This window comes from Salmo salar, chromosome ssa14 (genome assembly GCF_905237065.1).
Source record: "Salmo salar chromosome ssa14, Ssal_v3.1, whole genome shotgun sequence".
Classification (NCBI taxonomy): domain Eukaryota; kingdom Metazoa; phylum Chordata; class Actinopteri; order Salmoniformes; family Salmonidae; genus Salmo; species Salmo salar.
Genome location: NC_059455.1, coordinates 99,839,973 through 99,845,972, shown reverse-complemented (window position 1 = coordinate 99,845,972; position 6,000 = coordinate 99,839,973). Strand labels below are relative to the sequence as shown.

The following is a 6,000-nucleotide window of genomic DNA, read 5'->3' as shown; positions in this document are numbered from 1 at the left end:
TATTTTAAAACACTATTACCATATTTTAATCTATTTAACAGTTCATTTTATCTTTAAAAACATAGTTAAATTGCACAGAATCAGATGTTATGTTTTCCTAATTAAACCACAGATGAAATTGGTCTCTGGAGAAGGAGGAGGGGAAGGAGGAGGAGGAGGAGAGGGAGGAGGAGAAGGAGAAGAAGGAGGAGGAGGAGGAGAAGGAGGAGGAGGAGGAGAAGGAGGAGGAGGAGAGGGAGGAGGAGGAGGAGGAGAGGGAGGAGAAGGAGGAGGAGGAGGAGAAGGAGGAGGAGAAGGAGAGGGAGGAGGAGAAGGAGAAGGGGTTGTTGGATGGTCTATTGTCAGGAGACTGATCGTGCGACTGCAGCAGAAGAGTCTGGTAAGTGTGGAGAGGAGAGGCTCATATCAATACATTTATACAGAAACATGCACTACAGATAGCCTAAAACGAGTGATTCTGTGGTTAGTAATGTCCTGCTCACTATTTCTGAGTCTATAGCTTCTTACCGAGCCGTTCCCAGATCATTTAGTGATGAGTGGAAGCGCATGTCGATTGTTGTTTTTTTATTTCTGTGAGCCCCGCCTTCCAATCTACTATTGGTTAATTCCGCAAATACTCGTCTCTGATTAGAGGGCTAAATTGTCTATCATTAGTGGTGACGTGGAATACCAGGAAATGATAATTGGGAAAGTGGTGTGTTGGCATTTTAGGGAGAATTAGGTGCAACATACAGTAAATCTGTCAATTATCTCTTACGTGTGTGTGTGTGGACTGCAGACAGGCAACCTGAGAATGCAGAAATATCTTGAATAAGTAACACTATTTCGACTTACTGAGTAGGTAAGTGCACAAAATGTAGCATATGTAGTTGGGTGTAGTCATTCGATATTGTGCACAGAAAGTGCAGCTAAATGATTTGAGTTCAGCCTGTCTGTTGCAGTGGAGATGCATGTTGAAGACTTGTCCAATATGTAGTCGACACAGTCACTGCATAGGGAAAATATACAACTATTACTACCAACATTCTGTCATAAATGGCTGCTGTGGATTTTGCGTCCCTCCTTGTCCAGGTTTTTCATTTTATAGTGGATTAAAACAAGAACATAGTGCTGTTTCCTAATCAACCCACCGTACTGGACATATGGTTTGTTTAAAAAAATATATATAATTTCCTCCTATTTCTTAGTATAGCTGGAGGTGCTAAGTGTTTTCTCTGTGACGCTCAAACCTTTTGGTTTACTCAGTCTTCAAAGCAATGGGTTAGTCTACACACCTACAGGCTTCTTCAGACTAGGACCATATATCTTTCATTTATTTCACCTTTATTTAACCAGGTAGGCTAGTTGAGAACAAGTTGTCATTTACAACTGTGACCTGGTCAAGATAAAGCAAAGCAGTGCGACACAAACAACAACAGAGTTACACATGGAGTAAAACAAACATACAATCAATAGTATAGTAGAAAAAGTCTATATACAGTGTGTGCAAATGAGATGAGGTAAGGCAATAAATAGGCCATAGTGGTGAAGTAATTACAACATAGCAATTAAACACTGGAGTGATGGATGTGCAGAAGACGAATGTGCAAGTAGAGATACTGGGGTGCAAAGGAGCAAGATGAATGAATGAATAAATAAATACAGTATGGGGATGAGGTAGTTGGATGGGCCGTTTACAGATGGGCTATGTACAGGTGCAGTGATCTGTGAGCTGCTCTGACAGCTGGTGCTTAAAGCTAGTGAGGGAGATAAGTGTTTCCAGTTTCAGATATTTTTGTAGTTCGTTCCAGTCATTGGCAGCAGAGAACTGGAAGGAGAGACGACCAAAGGAGGAGTTGGCTTTAGGGGTGACCAGAGAGATATACCTGCTGGAGCGCGTGCTACAGGTGGGTGCTGCTATGGTGACCATTGAGCTGAGATAAGGTGGGGCTTTACCTAGCAGGGTCTTGTAGATAACCTGGAGCCAGTGGGTTTGGCGACGAGAGTGAAGCGAGGGCCAGCCAACGAGAGCGTACAAGTCGCAGTGGTGGGTAGTATATGGGGCTTTGGTGACAAAACGGATGGCACTGCATCCAGTTTGTTGAGTAGAGTGTTGGAGGCTATATAGCGTTACTACCAACATTTAGACTGAAGTGCCAACTCCTGCGACAAATTACTTTTATAAGTTTAATAAATCTTATCACAAACAATAACTGACCATTTCTGGCTGATTAGGCATGCTATTAATATCATAAAAATAGTAAAAAAAACAGTCATACATGATTAAAGAACACATCCCTTTTAACCTTAGGTGTTCTGTTATTTCCATGGTGTCACTGAGGCTGAAGGAGGGAAGCAGGTTGCCCGTTGGCACCGGTCATTGCTAGATGGGAAACGGCTTATGTCTGTTTTTTTTTTGTTGTTGTGCATTTTAGCTAAGCCTAATGCTTTTCCTAAACCTAATTCTCCTAACCTGTAACATTCATTCTCCTGCTGTCTAAGTTATTCTAACCTGCTACGAAAAGTCTATTCTAGTCATTTCTGACAAGCTGTATCCCATCTAGACAAAACCGTTTGAATCCCTTGCTGTGGGAGTCCTTGCTATCATTCTGGCCAGAGGAAACTCAAGATCTCTCTGGGGAAAATCTCAATTGCACACTCCTCGCATCCTCTTTTCTAATCTCCTTCTCAAATCCCATTGGATGAGAAAGTCAGAGGTCCTGCCCCTCTGACCTTTTTCCCCCAATGGGTTTTGAGAATGAGGAGAGAGGACCCGAGGAGGTAATTGAGATCTTGTTGATATAAAAATCTAAATTGACCAATTGTAGCTTTGTGTCATTAGAATTGGGGTGGGGTCGGCAGAAATTCTGGCAAAAAAGGTGACCCCAGAAAAAATAGGGTCCCTGCTGCAAAGGCCTTTGCTTTGAGGTGGGTTTAAACTGTAGTACCATAGCTATGTCTCTGCTTTGAGGTGGGTTTAAACAGTAGTACCATAGCTATGTCGTCTCTGCTTTGAGATGGGTTTAAACAGTAGTCCCATAGCTATGTCTCTGCTTTGAGGTGGGTTTAAACAGTAGTCCCATAGCTATGTCTCTGCTTTGAGGTGGGTTTAAACAGTAGTCCCATAGCTATGTCGTCTCTGCTTTGAGATGGGTTTAAACAGTAGTCCCATAGCTATGTCTCTGCTTTGAGATGGGTTTAAACAGTAGTCCCATAGCTATGTCTCTGCTTTGAGATGGGTTTAAACAGTAGTCCCATAGCTATGTCTCTGCTTTGAGATGGGTTTAAACAGTAGTCCCATAGCTATGTCGTCTCTGCTTTGAGATGGGTTTAAACAGTAGTCCCATAGCTATGTCTCTGCTTTGAGATGGGTTTAAACAGTAGTCCCATAGCTATGTCTCTGCTTTGAGATGGGTTTAAACAGTAGTCCCATAGCTATGTCTCTGCTTTGAGATGGGTTTAAACAGTAGTCCCATAGCTATGTCTCTGCTTTGAGATGGGTTTAAACAGTAGTCCCATAGCTAGTGTCTCTGCTTTGAGATGGGTTTAAACTGTAGTACCATAGCTATGTCTCTGCTTTGAGGTGGGTTTAAACAGTAGTCCCATAGCTATGTCGTCTCTGCTTTGAGATGGGTTTAAACAGTAGTCCCATAGCTATGTCTCTGCTTTGAGATGGGTTTAAACAGTAGTCCCATAGCTATGTCTCTGCTTTGAGATGGGTTTAAACAGTAGTCCCAAAGCTATGTCTCTGCTTTGAGATGGGTTTAAACAGTAGTCCCATAGCTATGTCTCTGCTTTGAGATGGGTTTAAACAGTAGTCCCATAGCTATGTCTCTGCTTTGAGATGGGTTTAAACAGTAGTCCCATAGCTATGTCGTCTCTACTTTGAGATGGGTTTAAACAGTAGTCCCATAGCTATGTCTCTGCTTTGAGATGGGTTTAAACAGTAGTCCCATAGCTATGTCGTCTCTGCTTTGAGATGGGTTTAAACAGTAGTCCCAAAGCTATGTCTCTGCTTTGAGATGGGTTTAAACAGTAGTCCCATAGCTATGTCTCTGCTTTGAGATGGGTTTAAACAGTAGTCCCATAGCTATGTCGTCTCTGCTTTGAGATGGGTTTAAACAGTAGTACCATAGCTACGTCGTCTCTGCTTTGAGATGGGTTTAAACAGTAGTCCCATAGCTATGTCTCTGCTTTGAGATCGGTTTAAACAGTAGTCCCATCGCTATGTCTCTGCTTTGAGATGGGTTTAAACAGTAGTCCCATAGCTATGTCTCTGCTTTGAGATGGGTTTAAACAGTAGTCCCATAGCTATGTCGTCTCTGCTTTGAGATGGGTTTAAACAGTAGTCCCATAGCTATGTCGTCTCTGCTTTGAGATGGGTTTAAACAGTAGTACCATAGCTATGTCGTCTCTGCTTTGAGATGGGTTTAAACAGTAGTCCCATAGCTATGTCTCTGCTTTGAGATGGGTTTAAACAGTAGTCCCATAGCTATGTCTCTGCTTTGAGATCGGTTTAAACAGTAGTCCCATAGCTATGTCTCTGCTTTGAGATGGGTTTTAAACAGTAGTCCCTATATAGTAGGTAATGAGTTTTAGCGTGTGTCCCAAAGTGCACTACAGAGGGGGTAGAGTGCCATAAGTAGGGAACAGGGTGCCATTTTGGATGCTCCTTTAGACTCCTTTTTTCTCAGCGAGCGCAGCAGCAGCTCTTCTTGAACACGCTAATTCAGCCTGAGGCCCATATGTCACCCTATTCCCTAGTGCATCATGGGGATCTGGATAGAAGTAGTGTACTATCTAAGGAGCCATTTGGGACACAAAGGGAGCCTCTTATTCCCTGAACACATCTATAATCTACCTCCACTCCTCCCAAAACAGAATAATTAAATAAAACAGTTTTAAATCATTTTATTTTATTGCCAGCATGTCACCTGTGCAGCTAGAGGAGACAACGGATAGATCATCTTTACTCAACAACAGAAACCAATAGATCACCAACTCAAACAGAAAGTACCAGTAACGTGCTCAGTACGGAGGTGGTCAGATGAAGCAGATGCTAAACTACAGGACTGTTTCAGTAGCACAGAATGGAATATGTTCCGGGGATTCATCCAATGGCATCGAGGAGTTCACCACATCAGTCAGCAGTGTTCCCTCTTAAACTGTGTTCGCCCTCAGTATCTCCGAGACTGCAGAGAGGAGGAGGAGGAGGAGGAGAATGAACTTCACTCAGCTTTCTAGAGCAGTAACCAGCAACTGGTCCATCTCCAAGGCATTCCTCGTCGATCGCCAAACATTTCTGTAAAAAAAACAACAACGATAAAGCGTAATGTTGCTAAAAAAAAAAAAAATTATTATTATTTTCGTGTTGTTGGCGGTAGGTGTACCCGATTCCCTGTGCGCCGAGTCGGCGAACCGTTGCCATTTTGAACACTCACATGTTTGAAGGTACAAACTCTGCTTTCCCGGCGGGCCCAGAGAGCAAATCAGGTACACTATAGACCTACCGCTGGCCAATCGGATGTCTCAGATGACCATGTCTGCAGTAACGTTGCAGGCATTAAAGAAAGCTACAGAGAAGTTGATACTGTGAGTTTTTAAAACGTCTAAAACCATGACTAGAGAGAGACTGGCAACGAATACAGCAAAGAGATGTTGTTTTTGAGTCGGTTCATGTTTAAGTTCCTTCTCAGCACCGTCAACACTTTGTATTCAACACTTTTATAAGCCATAAAATGCACGTTCTTCCTATTTCCACTCAGTGCTACAACAAGCACTGCAGCAGTTATGAATGACTTTCTATAGGCTTGCGCTGTTAATATTAGAGGCTTGGGTCTTTTTTTTTAATATCGAGGAATATTTCACTTTCCCTGTTCATAGGAATAACAGCATGAATTTGTGCATGAGGCAGAAATAATGTGGTGCGACTTGAGTTTCGCCGTTAGCTGGAAGACTGTCTATGGTCAGCGTCAGTGGAGGAAAGGGAGAGCGGAGGAATATTGAGAGACTGACCCTCAG

At 42.8% G+C, this 6,000-nt stretch overlaps 1 protein-coding gene across 1 annotated transcript in view; it reads left to right on the top strand.

Annotated features, from left to right (window-relative positions):
* Window positions 1-259: 259 nt before the first annotated feature.
* Window positions 260-6,000, top strand: part of triqk (triple QxxK/R motif containing) — a 62,552-nt gene continuing 56,811 nt past the window's right edge. Inside the window, exon 1 of the mRNA XM_014143274.2 lies at window positions 260-379. The gene's annotated coding sequence lies outside the window, so the exon portion shown is untranslated. The remainder of the gene's footprint in view (window positions 380-6,000) is intronic.